The following is a 24,373-nucleotide window of genomic DNA, read 5'->3' on the forward strand; positions in this document are numbered from 1 at the left end:
ACACACTGGGGCCTATCATGGGGAGGGGGGAGGAGGGAGGGATTGCATTGGGGAGTTATACATGATATAAATGACGAATTGATGGGTGCTGACGAGTTGATGGGTGCAGCACACCAACATGGCATAAGTATACATATGTAACAAACCTGCACGTTATGCACATGTACCCTAGAACTTAAAAGTATAAATAAATAAAAAAAAATGATTTTCTTCATACAATCGCTCTCTCTAAGCCTCACTTTTTCTCCTTGTAAGTCGAAGATAGTTGTGCCTGTCTTATTGGGCTCCTGTAAAGATTAAGTGAAGTTGTATGAGTTAACTGTGATATACCTGGTAAGTAGTAATTATCCAGTAAGAATCAGCCATTATTATTATTGGCACTGTTAATTAGGTGACCTATTCCCTTTGTGCCCCTCTACCTGATTCATTCCACAGACATCTTCCAAACTCTAAGCACACCCAGCAAAGCAAAACAACCCCAGTACAAAGTGACCCCCAGCATCACTTCACTTCGTTCTTTTACCAGATTCAAATCACTTTTGCTTACAATGGGAAGTCTAAACATGGACTTTGTTTTACCTCCAGGTTCTGAAGCAAAGACAGTATATCTCAGAAATGAGAAAGAGGAGGCACTAAATGTGCAATAATTAGAGCAATCAGCTAAGCCATTCTGTGTTCTGAAAGGGTTTCATAGGTATAGCTAAGTTTTCAATTTATTAAGAGGTGGCATCCACAGGGAGAAAATAGAGTCCATTTGTTTTCAGAGTTGTTGCCTTCCAATCCTGAATTTAAGTTAGTATGCATACCACATACATGGCTGCACACATACGTGCAGACATACACACAGCTGAATTAACAACCTCTCAGGTGTACTGCAGCTCCACTCAAGAAACAGACAGCTTTAATTACTGCACCTGAAAGTCTTCACTTTTCCTTGACTAGTGATAAAAACATTAAGTTGCTAGTGATAAAAACATTAAGTTGCATTGCAAATATCAAGTAAATCTGATTTGCAAAACTGCCAAAATACTCCATCTTTCCTAAACAAAATGCCATCTAATGACACCCGAGTCATAAAAGAACATCAGGACTGTGACTCTATTATTAAGACAGGTAAAATTTCAAATGATGAAATAGCAGCTTATTCTTAAATATAACTTCGTGTATTCCATTTTAACTTTGACCAAAAACTTTAAGCACCTTGTTTTAAGTGAAAAAGACAAGCCATATTATGAAGATGAACTTTGGCATGAATATACAGTTTCTTCAGGAAAAAAAATACAGTGTTGTAAATATTAAAATTGTCTGCTCTTCATCTCCTTTTTCCAAGTCTATTTTCTAAATAGGGTTGTCTGAAATAATCTCATTTTTATCAAGTCAAGTATCTTATGATGATCAAACTTGATAATTAGTGTACAAGAAAATGCAAAATCTTAAAAGGGTAACTTCAAAAAGATTTTTTCATCCTGGTGGCTGTTTGCCCATGAACATGCCTTCCAAGCCAGAAAGAGGCTCCAAGCTCCACTGACCACAGGAAATTCCAGCCAAGATTCTAATCTCCTCTGCAGAAGGCAGTACAGAGGCAATGGATGGGAACAACACAGCAGAGAATGCTGTTGAATTTGGTGTGTCCTACAAATGAGGAAACACTGATATCTCCCCAGAATTACAGTCAACATGGAGACGCTCTAAATATAAAAAGTAAGACAAGCTTTTTAATTTCTTGTCAAGGCTTCCTGACATCCAATACTTTCATGAGGTCAAGAAATGTGTCCCCAGCTTCTGTTTTCTGTTCTCCTTCAGGGAACACGGTGAAGAGGCCGCCCAGCTGCCTTTTAGCATGTCACACTTGGCTGACTCCCTTCCTTTCTAGGGGAGTATGTCTACTGCATTTGGACTCACAGAAGAAAAAGCAAAATTAATTTAACGTAAAAGAAATTCACATATTTTTGCCTCTTTAATATTCGAGAGAATGCCCATGGTTTGTAAGTTGAAAAAGTTTTACAGAATGAAGATTACTGAGGCATAAATCACTTAGGTAAAAACTGAGATGTAAGATGGGATGAAATCTAAAAGCTAATTAAATTCAACCAGGGCTTCTCAAAAGACAACATGCCCACTTATCTTCTTGTGCTAATATTTTATTTTTCAAGGGAGCAATAAGTGGAAAGTCGTCATGGTTGTAGATTCCACAGTGTGATCCTTTAGCAAGAACCTGAGAAGGGGGAAGAAAGATTAGATGCATGGGTTTCTGTGCCGAATGGATGCTGGGACCAAGATGCAAAGAACAGATAAGTTAGACCTTCGGAGGAACTAAATTTGAAGCCAGCCGGTAAAATGGATTGAACCTTATTACCTCTAGTCACTGAGAAATTCCCAAGACAGTTGGATGCAATTTGAAAAGGTCAGAAAAATATTTCCTGCACAGCATTAATGCTTCATGGTTTAAGGGTGTACATTTGCGATATGTCAACTCTAATCATTTTTATTGACTTTGCTTTCCAGAGACAGACAGACGGTCTGTGAGGCAAGACCAATAGATAAAAGAAAGGCAATCTTATAAATGAAAATCTCTCTTATTTTGTTCTCTCACTTGTGACTGTGAACAATTCCAAATCTTGCCCATTTGAAGGGAAATTATACCAGCTTCACTGAGGGCTGACAGAATAGAAATGAAATCTAGGAAACTGTGGCTATAATTCTAGTGAGATTACTTTCTTTTAACTGCATTTATTTAGCTTCTACTATTTGCTAAACACGTGAAACGTAGATGATGTTGGATTTTAATCCAAGTGTGAATATTTAAAATGAAACACCATAAAATACACCAAAGCATGGATGTTAATTTACTGTCAGCATTTCCTTGGAGGGAAGGTTTCATGAAAGAAGGAAATCCACAGGAAAGGATAAACATTAAATGAAAGATACCAATATACGGTCAAGATATTATTTCAATAAAGGCTGTATTGTCATTAGAGCTCTTCCAAATACAAAGAAAAGAGATTTTTCTTTTTACTTGAAATGAGTCTTGGATGCAATAAGAACCTTTTAGCAAATACGTTTACAGGTCTTTTGTTGGGGGGGACATGCAATTAAAGGTGAAAGTTGACTTTTTAGTACAGAATGGGATGATCCATTCCAGTCCTTCAAAGGTTTAGTCAACATCTGACTCTTCTTTCTGTGTAATGCCATATGCTGTAGAGGCAAATACAAGCTTCTCTTATTTAGCAGCAAGACCATAACTTTTCAATGGCCCTGAGACCCAGCTGTATGCTTTCATATCACGTTCTGGCCCCATGAAGATGTCCTGGAAGATCACTGGAGCTTTTCAACTAGCAAGGTGTATTTTCTTATGGAAAGCCTTCATTCTGATCAATTCCATTCCTCACAATATTTAATAATTTTAAATTGTATCCTATAATCTACTACCAGCAACAAAAGCAGCCAATAACAAAACAATGTTTCATAATATCAGGTACCCCAGAAAAGGGAAAGAGCAAAATCACTAGCTAGACACCTAGATTCTTGGCAGTGAGGGTAGAAATATCTAGCTTTTAATTGACTTTTTATTTCTATCTCACCTGAGTAATTGATATTGGCTAGATACAAGTAATAACATTGTGTGAATCTTTAAAATTTTTACCTTTTGTCCTATCTTAAGACTTTTTTTTTTTTTTTAACTAAAAGTGTTCACTAAAACTTTGTGATGATATACAGGTCTTCAGTGAATCACACTGAAAACTTGAAATTGTCCACGTTTATTTTTGTAGGCCCTGTTTTATTGGCAGAAAAGTATCTAATGTATGCATCTTTTGATTTCTACTACTTAAGTTATCCATAGGGATAAACTTTGAAACTTCTGCATAACCATTAAGATGATTAATAATGATAATAATAACAATCCTAGAAGTATTATTACTATTAAAAGTCATAATGACAATAGAAATTATCACCATTGGCTGGGCGTGGTGGCTCACACCTGTAATCCCAGCACGTTGGGAGGCTAAGGCAGGTGGATCACCTGAGGTCGGGAGTTCATGACCAGCCTGACGAACATGGCAAAACCCCGTCTCTACTAAAAATACAAAATTAGCCGGGTGTAGTGGCACATGCCTGTAATCCCAGTTACTCGGGAGGCTGAGGCAGGACAATCTCCTGAACCCAGGAGGCAGAGGTTGCAGTGAACTGAGATCACATCACTGCACTCCAGCCTGGGTGACAGAGTAAGACGGCATCTTCAAATTGAACCCCAGATGCAGTCCATGACTAAAATCTATCGCGGACCCCTGGACCGGCCTGCCAGCCCATGCTCTGATGTTAATGACATTGAAGGCATCCCTCCCAAGGAAATCTCAACTGCACCACCCCTACTACGCCCCAATTCAGCAGGAAGCAGTTAGAACGGTCATTGGCCAACCTCCCCAACAGCACTTGGGTTTTCCTGTTGAGAGGGGGGACTGAGACACAGGACTAGCTGGATTTCCTAGGCCAACTAAGAATCCCTAAGCCTAGCTGGGAAGATGACCACTTCCACCTTTAAACACGGGGCTTGCAATTTAGCTCACACCCGACCAATCAGAGAGTTCACTAAAATGCTAATTAGGCAAAAACAGGAGGTAAAGAAATAGCCAACCATCTAATGCCTGAGAGCACAGCAGGAGGGACAAGGATCAGGATATAAACTCAGGCATTCAAGCTGGCAACGGCAACCCCCTTTGGGTCCCCTCCCTTTGTATGGGAGCTCTGTTTTCACTCTATTTCACTCTATTAAATCTTGCAACTGCAAAAAGAAAAAAGAAAAGAAAAGTCACCATTAGTTGAGCATTTACTATGTGTGCATACTATGCAAATACATCATCTCATTTAGTCCTTGCAGTCAACTTAAGTAAACTTGAATTTTTTTTTTCAATTAATATTACTCATGTAGGCAATGAGGCTTATAGAGGCTTAGAAGAGATTGAAGTTGGTCAGAAAACTAGTAGGTATTAATGCTGGGACTCAAACCCAGGCTTATTTGATTTGAGTCTATATTATTTCAAAGCTTCAAGCTATTCGTCATGCTCCAGGGGCATTACAGGACCAGGAGTGTCAACTATTGAAGATCACACAGCATTTCTGAAGTTGAGTTAAGCCAAAGTTCACTGCTCATTTAGACTGAGGCATGACCACAACACATTTGCTAAAAGTCACAACCTGCAGCCACCTTCTTGAGCTATGAGCTAAGAGTTGCTGATAGACATCTTTCCTGCCCTCATGGAACTTAGTTCATGAAGAGAGTAATACACTCCTAGCAGGCTGCTTAATCAGGTTGCATAGCTCAACAGCACCCCACAAATTTGGGAGTCTAACTGCACACAGTTTCTTTTCTATTTGAATTATCTTTGAATTATGTTCTGAGATGTGCAAGAAAAGGCCATTTCTTCTCAGTTGGGGCTGCATTAAGCCAAATGTGCTAGTTCAATGAATTATTCTCCAAATACAACTTTAAAAGGTAAAAAAAGGTGTAGCTATTTTGTTGTTATCACAGGCAGATAATTAGAATAAAAAGAAAAATGTGATGGGTCACAGGATTTAGCACACAAACCATTATAGGTCTTTTATTTTAACAAAACGTACTAAATATAGTCATGTTTCAACCGGTAAAATAACATTTTACCAATCATTTATTCTAACAAATCCACAAAATGTGTCCCCAGCGATAGTTCTTATTTACAGAGAGATTATGACTATAAGTGTTGAAATGCTGGTAGGTTGGTCTAGCACATGTTGTCCAGTTACCTGTCTTCACCTGACTTTTGTAGGCTCACTCTTACCCCCTTCTGTCTGGAGGAGAGCCTAGTTTGCTTGTCAGGACTCCTTTCAGAAGGAGACCTTTCTTCCAACTCTGAGAGCAAACTCTCCGACTAACAAAGCTGTCTTGTAGCTCAAGAGGCACTAAAATGAACCAAGAGAAGAAATACCAGTTGCTGAGTTGCATTTCTTACGGAATGACGTCACTGCTGAGGTCTAAAAGTGAAAGCATTTAACAGCAACAACAAAATAGAAAGGGATTTAGGTGCAGCTACTGAAAGGTAGAGAAATGAGTAAAGAGGAGGCTGGTACACAAAACGAACTTAAACCTAGTGTACAAATTCCTCAGTGTTGTTGACTCCTTGCTTAAGAACAGAGTGGGGCAGAGAATGATACAGTAGAGGGTGAAATGATGCCCTTTATTTGTACCCCTGAAGGGCTTTGGAACAAAAGGAATCCAATTCTCAATCAAGGGAGGAATGATAAATGCCCTCCAAGGTAAAGTAGGAATCCTAGGAATTCACGTCAAGGAATCCATTTTTAAGCTTTGATTTCTTTAAAAGATGATGCCTGAATAAATATTTTATGTCAGGTTAATTGGCTAATTTTATTTTATTTTTAAAATAACAACCTACTTTCAAAATAGATTATGACTTTATTTAAAAATCTCTATAATAAAAGTTCTGGAAGAAAACATCAAGCTGGCTTATTATATGAGATTTCTATTTTACCTGATTCTTCCTCTATGCACAAACTCAGCTTCAGTCCTTAGTATCATTAAAATTAACTTTCTAGAAATGATACAAAGGAAGGATAACATACAATTAAAATGCAGTATTTACAGCAATCGAAGCAGGTAACACACCTCAGAGACTGAGGAGAATGAAAACAGCTTTTCCTTTCTTTTCTTTGGATTAAATGTAATAATTTAGCAATTTCTTACAACCTGTGACTAGGTTCTTTATTTTAATCATTCATCGAACATTTCAATGTAACAGTGTTAAATATTCTGGGTAGCTAGCTATCCTTCTCAAGAGGATTTTGGTAGCATGAAACTCAAATGTTATCCCAGTCCATTTTCTGCAAATTACAGGACTCTCCAGAGCATAGTCTTTCCTATGTGGGGAGAGAGCATGGCTTAAATTTTTCTGAATAATTTTCAAAATCAAATTTGAAAGTTTTTATGAGATATGATCCTCCCTGGTGGATGATATGAAGCATAACCTAAGGGACAAACATGAAAATAATAAGCATAAAACATATTAGCATATAGATGCCTTTGAAATAATAAACAGCAGAAACCAAAAGGCTTATCCCCAAAAGAAACTTATGAGAAAATAGGAAATTAATGTACACTTCTCGCATGACAACCCTAGCTTGAGAGCCAAACAGAATACACTTATTCAGTGAAGATTGGAATGGCCAGAGAGATGGAGAAATAACCCCCAAATCAACTCTTCTTTGTTCTTTTTTTTTTTGATCATTATTACAACAATATTCTCTATTTATCCTTCACCTCATGCCATTCCTTTCCTCCTTTAAACAGAAAACTAATTAGCAGGAAAATAAGAATTTTCATTTTGCTTCCTCTATGAGCCACTACCAGGTAGACAGATGGAATATTCTCTCTTTTTTATTTTTATTTTTTCTCCTTTATCTACCTTTCTATATTGCCCATTGATGGCACACAAAAGGCAGGGCTTGGTTATTCAATTACCAAGAGGACTAAAGAGGTTTAGTAGAAAATGAAACAGAACTTAGTCTTTTTTTTAAAAAAAAAAACAATGAACCATGAATGGCATTAATGCTTTTTCTATTTAAATTGGTAGAGCCTCTCAAGATAGTAAGAGCGTATATTGTGGTGTTATAGAAAGAATATGGTCTTTGGAGTCAGCCTCATTTAAAGGTCCGATCTGAGTAACTTTAGAAAAGTTGATTTGACACAATTAGTCAAGTTTTCTCTTCTATGAAATAGTGATAATGTTGTCCACTTTTCTGGGTTCCAACAATTGGAAGTTATATATGTAAGCTACCTGGAACAGAGTCAGTGCTCAGTAAAGGTAGCTCTATTCACCTGGATGAATGGATCAATGACATTATATAGACTCCATAAATTTGCAATTCTAGAAAAGCCAAATGCTTTCCCACTTGCATTTTGTATGTATGTGAATGAATGTATGGCTCCAAAGACAGTTATGAAGGAGAGATGCCACAAAGTATGATGCTGTGTTCTAGGTCCATGGTGGCATGGGATTGCAAAATCGTTCCAACTGCGCTAGGAATAATAAAGTCGAGAAAATAGAGATCCTATAGAAATATTTTATCTCATGAAGCCAAGAATGGGGCTTTAAATTTAACTTTGCAACTACTGACAGGAATCTATGAATATTTTATGTGATTCCAGGAAAGTGAGAATTTGCTAACTACATCTTAAAATATCTGACACAGGTGAATTCCCTCAGCAGCTTCATGTTGGATTGTTGAAACACAATATTCCTATATCTGGACACTATGGACATTATTTCATTCTTTTAATTAATTAGTTAATTAATTAATTTGAGACAGAGTTTTGATCTTGTTGCCCAGGCTGGAGTGCAATGGCGTGATCTTGGCTCACCACAACCTCTGCCTCCTGGGTTCAAGTGATTCTCCTGCCTCAGCCTCCCAAGTAGCTGGGATTACAGGCATGTGCCATCACGCCCGGCTAATTTTTGTATTTTTAGTAGAGATGGGGTTTCTCCATGTTGGTCAGGCTGGTCCCGAACTCCCGACTTCAGGTGCTCTGCCTGCCTCAGTCTTCCAAAGTGCTGAATATTTATTTTTAATGGCCATCAATACAATATTTAGAACACTGAGAAAGGGTGCTTCACCAATGATACCATTTGATATTGTCCATTTGTTTTTAACTTTAAACTTTTGATTGATACTAATTACTTAACAAACATTGTATGTTTTGGTCTCTTGGCATATACAATGGGAAAGAAAACGTTTATTACAAAATGCCGAATTCTACAGGTATTTGAAAATCAAACTTGGTTTATTTCACTTTGTTCTCTTTCTGCGGAGCACTAGTCTTGAACCTACCCTTCATTAACGAACACCTGCTTATATGTCAACATTTCCATTTCTATCAAAATTGACCTATCTATTTCTTTAATGTTTATGATTTCTCATCAGTATCTCAGACACTGCTGATAGATAGTAATGAGATTTGAACGGGGAAAAAACTAAGAAAGAAAAACCTTCATAGATACATTTTCTTGACACCTGAGCTGCCTCATTGAGTTAGTGAAAAGCATGTTGCTGAGAAACTTTTGACTGTTCTGCATGAACGGAGTAATGGTTCTATGTTTACTTTTTCCTGTTTAAACTTACCTCATTGGGTCTACACCTTGAGAGAGACACCATGTGAATGGTATCCTTGCTGAAAGTCCTTTAATCCTCATCTTTCTTATTCACTCAGGCCTAAGAGAGGCCTAATTTATTGCCCTTTGGGGCTAATTTTAAAAAGAATGTTTAGAAAAACATACCCCAGTAAATAAACCAAAAGCTACTTATGGCTTTCAGGCTTTGAGAATATTTTGATTGCCCATATGCTCTCCGAGAATGGCTCTTTTGGCTATAAAAGAAAAGATTCTGTTTCATGAATTAAGTGAATACATATTTATACAAAATGTGTATTCTTAACTCTCTGCCAGTGATTTGGTATGATAAAACATACTTTTTCTCTGAAAACTATAAAGGACTTGAAGTTCTACCAATGTTCCCTTAAGGAGATTTCAACTTCTTATGAAACCTCGTTTGAATGCTGATGATGTGCATATATATATATATTTCATAGTCTCTCTCAGAGTTCAAAACCACCCAAAGTGCGTAGTAGGTTTTGACTATCATATTACAGGTTTTGACTAATTATAATTAATTAATAAATAGTAAGGCCAGACTTCCTGCAAACTCTCAAATCTTTTTGTTTTGTTGATGTTCTCAAATCATTCTTTCAAAAGTTTCTGCTGTCAGATCTTAGTGTATGTTAGAGCTTGAAAAAATATCTATTGCAAGGGATAAAATGAAAATAAACCTTTTCAAGTCAATCTCCATTATTTATTTTAAAAATTCGATTGCTAGACTTTTTCCGTTTGTTTTTTTTATGTGATCAAAATATGTTTTCTGCATTCAAATTGGAAGGAAGAGGTTAAATTGTCCCTGTTCACAGATAACATGGTCTTATTTATAGAAAACCCTAAAGATTTCACAAAAAACCTGTTATAGATAATAAACAAATTGAGTTAAACAAATTGAGTAAATCTGCAGGATACAAAGTTACCATATAAAAATTAGCAGTACTTCTATGAACTAATAAACTATCTGAAAAAGAAATTTTTAAAAATCCCATTTATAATAACTATAAATAAAATACTCAGAAATAAATTTAACCAAGGAGGTAAAAAACCTACACACTGAAAACTCTAAGACATTGACGAATGAAATTAAAATAGATAGCCCATGTTCATGGATTGGAAGAATTAATATTGTTAAAATATTCATGATCTACAGATTCAAAGCAATCCCTATCAAAATTCCAATGGCATTTTTACAGAAATAGAAAAAAAAATCCTAAAATTTGTATGGAACCACAAAAGATTGTGAATAGCCGAAGCAATCTTAAGCAAAAAGAACAAGGCTGGAAGCATCAAACTACCTGACTTCAAAATATACTACAAAGCTATAGTAATCAAAACAGCACAGTACTAGCATAAAAACAAATGCATAGACCAATGGAATAGAATACAGTGACCAGAAATAAACCCACCCATTTATGGTCAATTTATTTTTGACAGAGGTGTCAAGAATACATAATGAGAAAAGAATAGTCTCTTTAAGAAATGTCAAGAAAACTGAACATCCACATGGAGAAGAATGAAAGTAGGCCCTTATTTCAAACCATATACAAAAATCAACTCAAAATAGATTAAAGACTTAAATGCAAGAAGAGAAAATGTAAAACTACTAGATTAGAACATAAGGAAAAAGCTCCATGACATTGGTGTATGTAATAAATTTTTTTAAAATGTGACCCCAAAGCACAGGCAACAAGAGAAAAAACAGACAAGTGAGAATACATCAAATTTAAAACCTTGTGCACAGCAAAGGAAATAATCAACAAAATGAAGAGAAAACCTACAGAATGGCAGAAATTATTTGCAAACTATACATGTGATAAGGTGCTAATATCCAAAATATATAAAGAACTCAAACAACTCAGTAGCAAGAAAATAAATAATCTGATTTAAAATTGAGCAAAGCACCTGAATAGACATTTCTCAAAAGAAGACAGACGAATGGCCAACAGGTATATGAAAACAGGCTCAACATCACTAATTATCAGACAAATGCAAATTAAAACCACAATCAGATATCACCTCAACCTATTATAGTAGCTATTATCAGAAAGAAAAAAGACAACAAGGGTTCTTTTGGATGTGTAGAAAGTGGAGTCCTCTCACACCATTGGTTAGAATGTATATTAGTATATCCATTATGGAAAACAGTATGAAGATTCCTCAAAATATTAAACATAAAACTATAATATAATCCAGCAATCCCACTACTGGGCATTTTTCCAAATGAAATAAAATTCATATGTCAAAGAGTCAAAGAGATATCTGCATTCCCATGTTCATCGTAGCATTATTCACAACAGCCAAGACAAAGAATCAACCTAAGTGTTCATCAACAGATGAATGGATAAAGAAAATGTGATATGCATACACAGTGTAGATGTTATATACACATATTATTATATATTATTATTATTATTTCACGATAAAAAAAGAATAAAGTCCTGTCACCTGCAGCAACATAGATTGAACTGGAGGTCATCCACTAGTTGACCTCCAGTTCAATCTTTCTATGCCTGGCTATTTCATGTTAAGTGAAATAAGTGAAATAAGCCAGGCACAGAAAGACGAACACTGTGTGATCTCACTTATATGTGGAATCTAAAAAAGTTTAACTCATAGAAAGATAGAGAAAAATGGTGGTTACCAGGAGCTGGAGAGGGTTAGAGGTTGGAGAGATGTTGGGCAAAGGATACAAAATTTCAGTTAGATAGAAGGAATTAGTCCAAGAGACCTATTGTACAATATGTGACTATAGTTAATTGCTTGTCTGAAAAATCACTAAGAGTAGATTTTAAGTGTTCTCACCACACACAAAAAAGTATGTGAGATAATGTATATGTTAATTAGCTTCATTGAACCACTCCCCATGTATACATACATATTTCAAAATATCATGTTGTACATGATAAATATATGGAATCTTAATTTGTCAATTAAGAATTTTTTTTATTTTACCTTCCACCACCATAAAATAGACACAAAATTTACTTTGGCATCAACATTTCCTTGATTTTTTATTATTTTTTTTCAAGGTGGAGTCTTGCTCTATCACCCAGGCTGGAGTGTAGTGAAGATCTCGGTTCACTGCAACCTCTACCTTCCAGGTTCAAGCAGTTCTCCTGCCTCAGCCTCCCAACTAGCTGGGATTAGAGGTGTGTGCCAGCATGCCTGGCTAATTTTTGTATCTTTAGTAGAGACGGGGTTTCACCATGTTGGTCATGCTGGTTTCAAACTCCTGACCTCAAGTGATCCACTCACCTCAGCCTCCCAAAGTATTGGAATTACAGGCATGAGCCACCGCACACAGCCCATTCCCTTGATTTAAAACACAGATGTGAAAGACTAGATCTTCCCACAAAAAAGTATTTTTCAAATATTCTTAGTAACAGGGAAAAATTAAAAGTCCTCAAAAATAGCAATGCACCTCAGATATAAGCCCTTCAAGGATAATGACAACCAAATTATCAAATTTAGGATATACCTTCAGCTCTACTTAAGTCATCCTCTTAATAGTTCCTACTTTCTTTTTGTGCCAGTGATGACTAAACACTCAAAATTGCACCAGCAGGCAAATCCTTCCTGTTATCTGAAGTGTTTATGTCACTTGATGAACTGTTGTTTACATAAGAAACTGGCATATTCCCATTTCTCATCCCATCTTGTGACACAAGTAATTTGTAAAAAGTGTGCCTTATCCATCTCTTCTTCCATTCTAAAGCTGTTAGACATATTTACGTGGAGTCATAGGTAAACTGCAGTATTAGAAATATGACTAGAAGTTGCTAATCCCTAGGATTTTGTCCTCATCCAATCCCATGAACTGCCATATTTCTGCCCTTGACATTTTATAGTCCTAATGAAAGTGCAAATATCCCTAGCCCTATCCCCTGATTATTTGCTTGCATTTCTACTTGCTAGAAAAGCTTCGGGGTAACTGGAAGCCAAAAACTGGGAGCCCTTTCCAAAGATGCTAACTGAAGGTGATAGAAGAAGAGATACAGGAGAGAATATTCACATTCCTTAAGGTCAAGCTCAATGACTGATTAGTTTAAAAATATTGTTCTCTGAGGGTGGGGCATATCTGCAGGGTTTATTCAAAATTATCCATAGCATTAATAATCCCACAAATCTCTTATTTATCATTGTCAAGGACATCTAAGAATCAGAGTCTAAATATTAGATCTGTCCCTCACCAGCTCCATGATGTTCCCTCTATACTTGCAATGTAAACCACTGTGGACTGTGGAAAGAAGAAAACATATGTAAAGGTGAATTATAAAGTATTCCATAAATGTTGGTACTATTCTGGGGAGATATGATTATCATGGTGATGATGATGGTGATAATGATGGTTGCTACTTGAGTACCAGTTGCCTTCATAACACAGTATATGAAAGGAAAAATATGAGGAAATAGACTAGAGAGAGCCTGAAGTGCAAGAATGTAATTTAATGTAAATGTGATTTTGTTGATCTGACCCAGAATGGGAAGAACCATGGGCACATCCAAAAGGTCTTGTGAAAAATGATTCTCTTCAATTATCTTCCATGTATTAACTATGTTTACAAATAATAGATGCCTATTAATAGATGTCATTTATTGGAATTTTTTACCCTGTACTTAGTACTGCTAAGTGTGTTGCATGAATCATCTTATTCTGTTAGTGGGGTCAGAAATTGATATTCTATCATATTAGGTAATAAATACATATTATATAGAAGGAATCAACAAGATTATATAAACTCTCAAAAGTCATGTGATTTTTTAATGGGATTTCATGAAACTGATTAATTCAGGAGAAAAAGAGATACAAGAAAATTGATTTGACCATCTGGACTGATTGGAGTAGGTTGCAGGGAAATGAGTTGATAAAATAATATTGCTGTGTGGATGAACAATAGGAAAGGTTTCAAGGAAATTTATAGGTAATGAATATAATTTACAATTCTAGCAAAGATACAGTACCCACCTCTGGCTATGGAACTCGATTCCCCCAGTATGCAAATACACCCCTGAAATTTGTGCCATTCTTCTGAAAACTTAGCTATTACATTGTACATACTGTCCACTCTCTGATTACCTATGTATCTAGAGGTGATTTTCAGCAGTTTTTAAGGAATTTACAATTCTGGCACTAACCTAAGACAAAGCCTACATCATCATGTGGGTTCTCTGCTGAGGTTTACAAACTAATTTTTACTATTAGGCTAACCAAACCCAATTGTGTGGGCACAATTGTTACTAAAAGTTATATAATATTTCTTAACTTCAAATCTAAATCTGATTATTCTATCACAATTTGTATTAGTAAGAATGACCTTGAGTAACCATGAGTAAGCCAAGATAAAATCCCCAATGCTGATTTTTCTATTGAGTTTGACAATATGCTTTGGGCTTGTTAATGCAATATTTTAACTAGCATCAAAACCTGGAGTGTTTATTTATAGCATTAGTCTTTTAGTCTCCTCTTCTTCTTTCTTTTTGATAGAAGGACAAGGAGGTAGGCAAATCACTGAAGAGATATAATACAAAATAGGAAAAGTGAATGCCTCTGCAGATTCCTACTTCTTAGAATAAAATGGGAATAATTATCTTTGCACCACTGGGCTAAACTGAATTGCATATTTAAGAATAGCACAAAACTAAGAGATCATGGTTATAGGATGGCTTTCTTTGCTTACTGAAATGATGGATACATTCCTGAGATGACTTATTTTCAGATCCCAGAGGCCACATTTTAACAACATGAGATGTAGAAGATCATACTGGTGAGTTTGAATCCTGGCTCTATCAGGTAGGATTTGTGCTTCCATTTTCCATTCATAAAAAGCGGAGAATAGCAGCCCCCACCTCAAAGTGTTGTCAGAATTAGATGTAAAGTACGAGAACAGTGTCTGGCATATAGTAAACATTATATAAATGTTAGGCAGCAGCAGGAGCATTATTCATAGTCATAAGTACATCATTTAAGAGACAAAAGAAAACCTCCATGTTATGCCAGCTTCAGCACAAAGGGAGGGGTATTAAATATGATTTCACTATCTCAGTGATTGTGAATTTATTCATTATCATATATAGAGTGCTCATTATGTGCCAAACACTAAAGTATTAAGCAGGGCAGAAAAATTGCCAGTCCTTATAGCATTTGCTTTCTAGAGGGGATGATAGACAACCAACAATTTTATGATATAAAGTCTTGTAGTGGTGAGAACTATGGAAGAAACTAAAAGGAGGTAGAGAAATGCAAAATGGCCTTTACTCTGTCCCCGTATTCGACTGTTTTTGACAAAAAGGCTTGGTGCGGGCCCTGCTTTCCTCCTGGAAGGAATGCTCATGCTGACATTCTAAGTAACTGCTTCACTGAAATCCCAACCATTTGGATGCAACAAAAATAATCCAGCATATGAGCACATCCAGATAGACATATGTACACTGGTTTTTTAAAATGTAATGTGTATGTAATTTCCCGAATGGCTGGTTGTCACATCCATCTGGTCTTATTTCCATCGCACTTGAATGCACCACGAGGATATAAACCCTAAAAGCTAGAAAACAGAATTTAAATACCCAAACACATACGAGGTGTGTTTTCAAAAGCAGCAGACCTCAAGTGAACACTGTGGTAACTTCATTAACTTCTCAGCCACAGTTGAGAGTAGCTGAGACTAAGCATAAAGGCCACAGAACATAAAAGACATTCCACTGCAGACCTCATTAAGTGGACTTAAGAGAAGCTTGACAAGCTAATGACAAAAATCTAATTTGGACTTTCTGGATGTAAGAACCCTGAACAAGTCCAAATACACTGAAACTCTGCCATGCGTGCTGTCTGAAAAGGCAACAACCCTACGTCAATTAGGGCCATGTAGTTCATGAATCAAAGCCCCAGGGATGGATGTGGTCCTCTTCAGCCACACTGAATAGGAAATCATATTCTATGTGTTTTGGGGTTTGGGCTCTGGTCCTATTTAAATTGCACAGATGTTGCAGGTTTCTAAATTAACAGTGGTCCCCAGGGAGGTGTTCATCAGGCTACATATATTGAACAAAGACATGGCTAGATCTAGACACCACATTGTACAGAAAACATTTTTGGCATTATTTTCTCTTTTTCTAGAAGTCCTTTCCTGTTTCTAAATTCATCAGCACCTGTAGAGTCCAGGCCAAGTGAGACTGCATTATTTCCATGTCATATTAAAATTATCTAGTTGCTTCAGGTGTGTTTATTTCACTCCCCAACTACTTGTATATCCCTTGAGTGGAGAAGCACGATAATAATAATAGTAGCAGTACTTGTGTATGCCACACACAAGGGGCAGTACCTTGCAAATAATAATTCTCATATCAATTTTATGATCAACTCAATTTTATAGACATGGAAGCTAACATTCATATAATTGTTCCCAACTCTAATTAGTGGAGAACCAAGGATCTAAATTCAGGCTACCTGACTTCCAAGCCCACATTCATATTCCACTACCTAATGCGAGAAGGAATAAATGCTTGTTGAAGGAATACGTGAATGAATGTGTTTCTTAATATCCATAGAAGTAAAAGACAAATAATTTATTGGCTAATGATTTCATTGTTGCAATAAGCATATGGTTATTATTATAATAATAAGGATAGTTCTTTAGGATCCTTGAAGACATTGTGCCTGCACGTTTTATGTTCCTATAGTGCCTTTTCAATAGCTCACATACAAAAGGTATTTGTAAGATAATTGTTAAATCAGTGAAATATATTAATCCAATGGCTTCCTTGGGTCATTTTCTGTTTCCTATACAAAACCCCTTATAAAAAGGAAGAATCTTCTTAAAAAAAAAAATCTGGCTCCATGTGCTAATTTCTTAAGAAATCTCTAGACGTTTTATCACGTTTAGATCTCTGGGCTTCTGTCTAAACATAAGGGAGACCTAAGTTCCTGGTTCCAGCTTTTCTAACTCACCCACTCCATTTTCATACAAGCCCTATTAATAAGAGTGGGAATGAGAATGTTTAACTGTTGTAAGGAAGGCAGTAAGTCAGAGTATCTTAATAAAGGTTTGCTGAGGAGAAACTAATTCTATCCACCTTTTGAAACCTGGACTTCTTAATATACTCATTTCTGTGCCCTATACTTAAATGTAGCATTATTCACTTAAGACATTTTTGTTTGCCAATATTCCATGGAGAAAGAGAATTATTAGCTTGTTTTTCCAAACAGTCCGGAAAAAGACTCCAAGTGTATTTTCCTACCTTCATCTTTCCTGTTTTCACTGAAGTAATACCAAGTACATCACTTAACATCTCTGTGTACTTTATAGAAAATGAATGCAATATCACTTGTCCTGTCTTGCTACTGTGAAAATCAAATATGATAATGTGTATAGAATTATTTTTGAGCTATGAAGTGTTGTATAGCTGCTAGAAATCATTAGAAAATAAGAAAGCCAGAAGTGTATGTACTATATACTTTCAGTAAGCCAGGTATTTAATTTTGTCCTTATATAAATGATACATATATGTGTACAAAACACATATATATACACCTGGGACAAAAATAGACTTGTGTATCTATCTATCTATCTATCTATCTCTATCTAATCTATGGATACACTCACGCTGATTGGAAATTTTAGTGCATAAAGTTTTAAGTAAATTAATGAATGCCAGATTTTAAAACCTTCTCTAATTGCCTCTGTTGGTTTCTAACACAGAGCTACTGTACTTTATGCAGTAATTACAGTTATTATTTACTGAGTGTCAACTTGATGTTAGGCATTGTGTTAAGGCATTTATATACGTTATCTAGTTCATTCACAACACTACTATAAATAGGCATTATTTTCTTTCTTTTCCTGATGGGTAAACTAAGGTCCAAAAGATCTAGGAAAATGCCTCCCAGTGACACTGCTAGCAATGACACAGGTAAAATTTGAATTTAGGTCTGACTGTGTACAAAGCTTTGCTTAGCAATTCAAGTCCCATTTGTCTGAAATTTGCATTAATCCAAGTGTATATTAATCCATGTGCTATATTTTTCAGGGAACAAGTTCAAATGAATTCTATTCTTTGTGAAATGTTATAGAGTTCCTTAATATCCATAGAATTAAGCCAACCAAAAATATACATCTTTTTCAAAAACAGCTTTAAATTTTTTTAAATATCTGCAGGTGGTTTATGGCCCCTGGGCCCAGGTAATACACTGATCGTAAAATATAGGTGATTGACAGTTACAAATGGAGTTAATAGTCATAGTTTTTATTCATGGTAACCACTGTTCACTTTCTTAGCACTTCAAGTGTCCCTACTGTGTGCACACCACTACAACACTACTCAGTGGTAAAGCTGTGGCTGTGGTTAGGCGGAAGGTTAACAAAGAAATAGGAGATTTCCCTCAATGTGCCTACAATCTATCCTTTGGAAAGGAAATCAGGATATACCAAGCAGTCAGAGTCAAATTAATTTTAGAATATATTAGCAATACTTAGAAGTAATAAAACTAACTCAAAATTTCTTCAAAGGATTAAGTCCTTCAGCCTTTAACTCAGTCAGACCTGTCTTCCTCACATGCCAATTAGAGTTCAAAGACAAGATTCCTTCACTTCATTTACAGATCCGTTGAACCTTGGGCACAAATGATAAATCCTTAATAAGTCGGAAAAATGGCTATATTTATTCTTAAAATTAACTAATTTGCACACTGATGTTGGGTGATTTGCCTAAAGACAATTCATTGAAATGTCTGATAAAATTTCATAGACCTGTTTTTTGATTTGACATCACTAACCTGTTTTCCCATTTTAAAGTTAAAATGTAGAAATGCTCATATGTGTCAAGAGTCTTATACAAAATAAGTTCGCATCTCCACATGAAGATTAAAACAAAACAAAACAACACTTTACTAAAATGTTTAGATAATCTCACGATAGTAAAAAGTGCCCAGGCATCATTTTATTTTGAATAGATTGCTGTACTTTTAGGAAGGAATTTTCTTCCTTTGTCTGTGCTGTAAAAGCAGACTTAGGTTTATTTAGCAGTTGCCTTAGTGAACTCAGCAATAAACATACTTGACAAATCAAACTGGCTGGCCGAATCTAGTGTCTCAATTCAATGGTCAGGCAATTTTACGAATGTATGTGCACACACAGTTACATACACACACACTTTGGTTCTGTAACAAAGAACTCTTTTGCACTGTCCATGGAGTATTTACCAAGCTACCTTCAGCCACAGGGAAATGAAACTTTCCAACTTTTCATCTCCAAGGATTAAGGAATTTTACATTAAGCACCTTTGAAAGGTCTAATGCTTTTTAAATGATAATCAAAGGCAAGATAATTCTGAAGGTGACTACAGTATTCTTTTTTCTGAAAGCGTACTATTAAATAATCATAACTGTAATGCACACACATTTTATTTTTAAAATGCTGAAATTAGATTCATTGATTAGACAGCAAATAGCAATAATACGTTAAAATTAGTATTGATGTAGAAAATGGTAATCAAATGGCCCAAACAGTTAACACATAATGCCCTTTTTTCTATTTTTGATTTAAGCCAGTTCTAGCCCCTTCAGTTTTCCTGGGCCAGTTAACAGTATGTCAACATTTCTGTGCCTAAGATGTAACTAGCTGTGAATCGTTTTCACAAATTTTTTATTTTTAGTATTAGACTCCATTGTAATTCTGCAGGATCTAAACCTGTTTTAGAGAACCCAAATTACACAAAACTTGGGGGATAGACATTAGCATAATTGAAATAATTCAATTTTTGGTAATTATAATTCTCACTTAAACCTAAATTAAATGTGCCAAACTATAATTATGTTCAAATTTGCATCATGAAAATCACCCCCATTTAGCTCATGGCATCTTAAAATATCTAATAGGGATCTTAAACTCTTAAGGTTGAGTCAAGAGGCCTTATTTTCACAGCCTTTGGGAAGAGGAGACTTATTATGCATTAAGCACAGTTATTTAGCCTCTTGGGAAAGGAAAGATGGGTCCATTATTTCTTCACTATCTGATGTGCAGGATTTGTACTCTAAGCTTCAGATACCTCTAACTTACACTGCCATTAATGAGTTCTGAGTGCCACAGCAGAAAGTAAAGATTAATGCTTTCTTTCAAGAAAAACCTTAAGCAAAGCAGGTCATGCATTAAGACAAAGGTAATGGAAACCAAAGACAAAAAAGGCTGTTAACACTTTAAAACCAGGCACTAGAAAATAAGCACTGTTTTGCTATCCATTTTTAAATGATTAAAGATTCAAAACAACCTGAAGGCAATGAGAATTCACCTTTCAGTCCTGTGAATTGCTCACTGATTCTTAAGAATCCTAGGATCAAATCTTTATTATTATTTTTGGGGGGTGCAAAAGGAAAACATCCATAAAATATTACTCAGTTAAGCTGCCTGTTTAACTAACCTTTCTATTATTTGATTTGATTAAATTAACCAGCTGATGTGATTAAGCTTGCAAGATGGCTTATTCGTCTTCATCTTTGGCATGGTAGGTGGATAAAATCTTCAAATATATTGATCAAGAAATAGATGTGTCTGGATGTACAGGGCTGGCATATTGTCAAAGCACATGATGAGTTTCCCACAAAGAAACACATGAATATATCTCCAGTTGAGTAAAATATTCACATTAATACCAGAATAAGGTAGAAGAACCCTGGCTGACATCCCATCTGTTCTTATGAATTAAATTTAGAAATCATATGTAATATAGACATTTCTGTCTGAATATCATGAAACCCTGACACATCCAGGCTTTCATTAGAAAGCTCCACGATGTGACTTGAATAACAATCTGTCTTACCTAATTAGTATTTTCAGTTTAGCATATTCACTTCCAGACATATTGCTGTTTGCACATGGTAATTTGGGTAAACAGATACCATCCACAGCTGCATCAATTAACACTGCTAATCAAAACTGAATTCAGGTAATTAGGCACATTTATGCAAAAAAAAATGTGTAATTTTGCAAAAAAGCGAGATTTTTCAATAATATGTCAATAAGTAAAAATCTCCTTTTGCTTGTGAAGATAAAGAGTGAGACAAGAGAAATCATCATGGATATATACATCATGCAGACAGAGTAAAATTCCTAAATTAAATCTCAGTCTTTAATTGGCCTGTATTTTCAGAAATTGGATCATATTTTTTATAAATGTTTTCCTCAATGTTTCCACATAGTAAAGTTGATTCACATCTGCCTAAGGGTTTAATCATCGAGCAGGACTCAAATGGTTAATGAATTCTTAAGTATTTATATAATTAGAAAGGATGTTGGTCAAACTTGTTCTTCCATCTTGTCTAGCATCTCTTAGGAAAGATTCTCTCAGTACGTCTCATTTTATTACACACTTTAATTTTCTCTGCTACAACACACTTTCATTTGTAATTAGAATTACAATAGCAATTTATTTTTCTGCAAATATTCTTCAACTTCTCTGATTCTACACAACGCCCTTTAGTTGTTTTTCCATTCATTTTCAAAATGAAGACTCTATGTTGTTTTTCCTCTCTCTCTCCAAACATAAACCAAACTGATCATTTTGATTAAATATTTTAATCAGTTCAGAAAAACTAGTTTCATTGTTGTGAAGTAATAAGTGGCTAACTAGTGACTAACAAGTTCTGGCTAAGGGGAGATTTATGGGCATAAGTTAAAGCTAAAGTAAAGAAATCTGGATCATTTAAAAAGCATCTGAAGTAGATATAAGAATAACCTAGGATGGAGATTATTTGTGTATAATATACACACTGACAAATTTCTACTTATTTTTCCTCCTTCAGACTTTGAAGCTTAGGTTTATTTCTTAGTGTAAACACCAGGCCTTTACAATGAAGTACTGGGTTCAGTGTCCCTACTTTTATCTTAATGGTAATAGTCACTTTCAATCCAAGTTAACAAACACTTCCTCACTATCTACCACATATCAGGGTCTCTTCTAGACCCTGCGGATAAATATAGAGATGGATTTAGACCGACCACACTTCTCTGTGTCAACTTCAGCGAGTTTACAAACCAAAAGAATCAGCAATGAGAAGGTTGATGAAATCACCAAGTGAAAATCAATCTGTCAATCCCAAATTTTTGGAACCTCCTGGTCTAATTTTGTAGAAGTTTACTTTTTGCATAACTCAAGTTAATTCTTTTATTCTCATAAGAAAAGGAGAAAAAAAATTTTCAATTATTTTGCATGATTTTTTTCTCACATTGCAGCAATACTGCTATATTTATTTTTTGATATTTATCAAAAATATTTTTTCTATGTATTTCTTTAAATGCATTTGTCATAAATAATTGGGCAATTCCTGACAGCTAGACATCTAACAGACTTATACTCAGTTTCAAGAGCAGGAATTATAAAATATACAGACATTTATCAACAGGTTGTCAAACTGCTCACACCAAAGAAACCATATGAGGTAGGACAGATGCCTCTGACTTTAAGATTCTGTTAAACATAATTATTTATGAATCTTAAAAGAAAGATAGGTAAGCACAAGCATTTTAAAGACAATTTTTTACAGAGCCTGATGATTGGTTTTCAATGAACTAAACTATTAATATCTGGGGAAGAAAACGTCTTTTCTCTATGAAAGAAGCCCACTGAGTAATGTTCATTGCATGGGTGACCCAGTGTGTTGTTACTCAAAGCACTGTAAACTCCTTCTTCTCTTACTTCCTCTAGAGTGAATCGGTACAGAATTAATTATCTCATCATAGTTTCTGAGTTTTAGTAAATTCCTTTTTCTGCAGAAACGGTTTAAATTCGTCTTGCAAGAATCCTGTTCTCACAGTCTCCAAGTTTTAGCAAAGTGGAATGCCATGATTATCCCAAAGACATCTTTGGGGAAGGAAAGGCTTCAGCAGCTTCCAAACCAGGCCGTGCCACTGACTAGCTATCTGACTTCAGGTAAAACCTTCGCCAGTCTGAGTCTGAGTTTCTTGTTTATACAACATGGCTCATAGGCTCACCTCACTGGATTGAGGGGAGTACCTGAAACATAGTAGGTGCTTAATAAAGTCTTGCTAAAACTAAATAAAGGTTAGTCAATGATGGCTCCAGAAATGCTAATGCTGAAGGCATTTGAGTTAAAAGTATCTTTTTATGAAGTCCTCTGATTCCAAAGTAATGCATAGAGATAGTATGATAATTTTAACACAAATAGCATAAATTGTATCAAATAGGCCACAGACCACTAGACTATATTAGGTCACCTTCCAACTCATTTGAAAACTAGTCCTAGAAAACTAATCTTCCTAATTAAGTTGGAAAGTTAACACTGGGACACTTATTGTTTCTAGAGCATTTTTTATGATTTTATTAAACAAATTACAAGAGGTAATTCCATTGACCATTATTAACCAAATAATTTTGTTTTAGAATTATCATCTGTTAAAGAGGATAATCTTGAAAAATTTATATGTGGCTTTTTAACTATGAATAATTTTTTTAAAAAGCTTTGGAAATCCTTGAGTCTGCCACTTGCCATCTCTCCTTAGTCCAGCAGAATAAAATCGCTTATAGTACATCTACTCTAAATTTCAATAAAATTAAACTAAATTGCTGACTCATAAACAATGCACAACAAATAAAACAACAGCATTGGTCACTTTTTAAAACCATCTGCTTTTTAAACAGAAACACTCCAGCTAAAATATGCAGTCTATAAAATATCAAATGGATTAATCTTGGCTTATTCATAGCAAAGAATGTTATTTCACAACTGTAAGATAAAATGTCAGGGCTGGGACTGGGTGGATTAGGTGGAAACCAATCTTGATAGAAAACAAAGGCAACATAAAGAAATAAAATGTCTTCGAAGCACACTGAAGCAAAATAAATTATTGGATCTGGGATTTAGCAAAGTATAATCTTATTTTCCTTTGCTCTTTCACTAATACTTTTTTTCTACACTGAGACAATATGAATTTCACCTTCCAAACCCATGATTTTCTTTAATAAAGAGACTGCTAATAATTAATGACAATGTAGAGAAGGATGTTATCTGTAGTTCAGCACATTAGCTTTTTGTGCTTCAGAGAATGTTGTATTTATAACAAATTTTAATAATGAAGATTATTTTCATTTAGTTCTGTTAAGAGGTAAAATAAGATTAAATTAGAGAAGATAATTAAATTACGTCTGAAGAATTAATATTGCTTATTTTAGAG

This window comes from Trachypithecus francoisi, unplaced genomic scaffold (assembly GCF_009764315.1).
Source record: "Trachypithecus francoisi isolate TF-2019V2 unplaced genomic scaffold, Tfra_2.0 Lachesis_group11, whole genome shotgun sequence".
Classification (NCBI taxonomy): Eukaryota; Metazoa; Chordata; class Mammalia; order Primates; family Cercopithecidae; genus Trachypithecus; species Trachypithecus francoisi.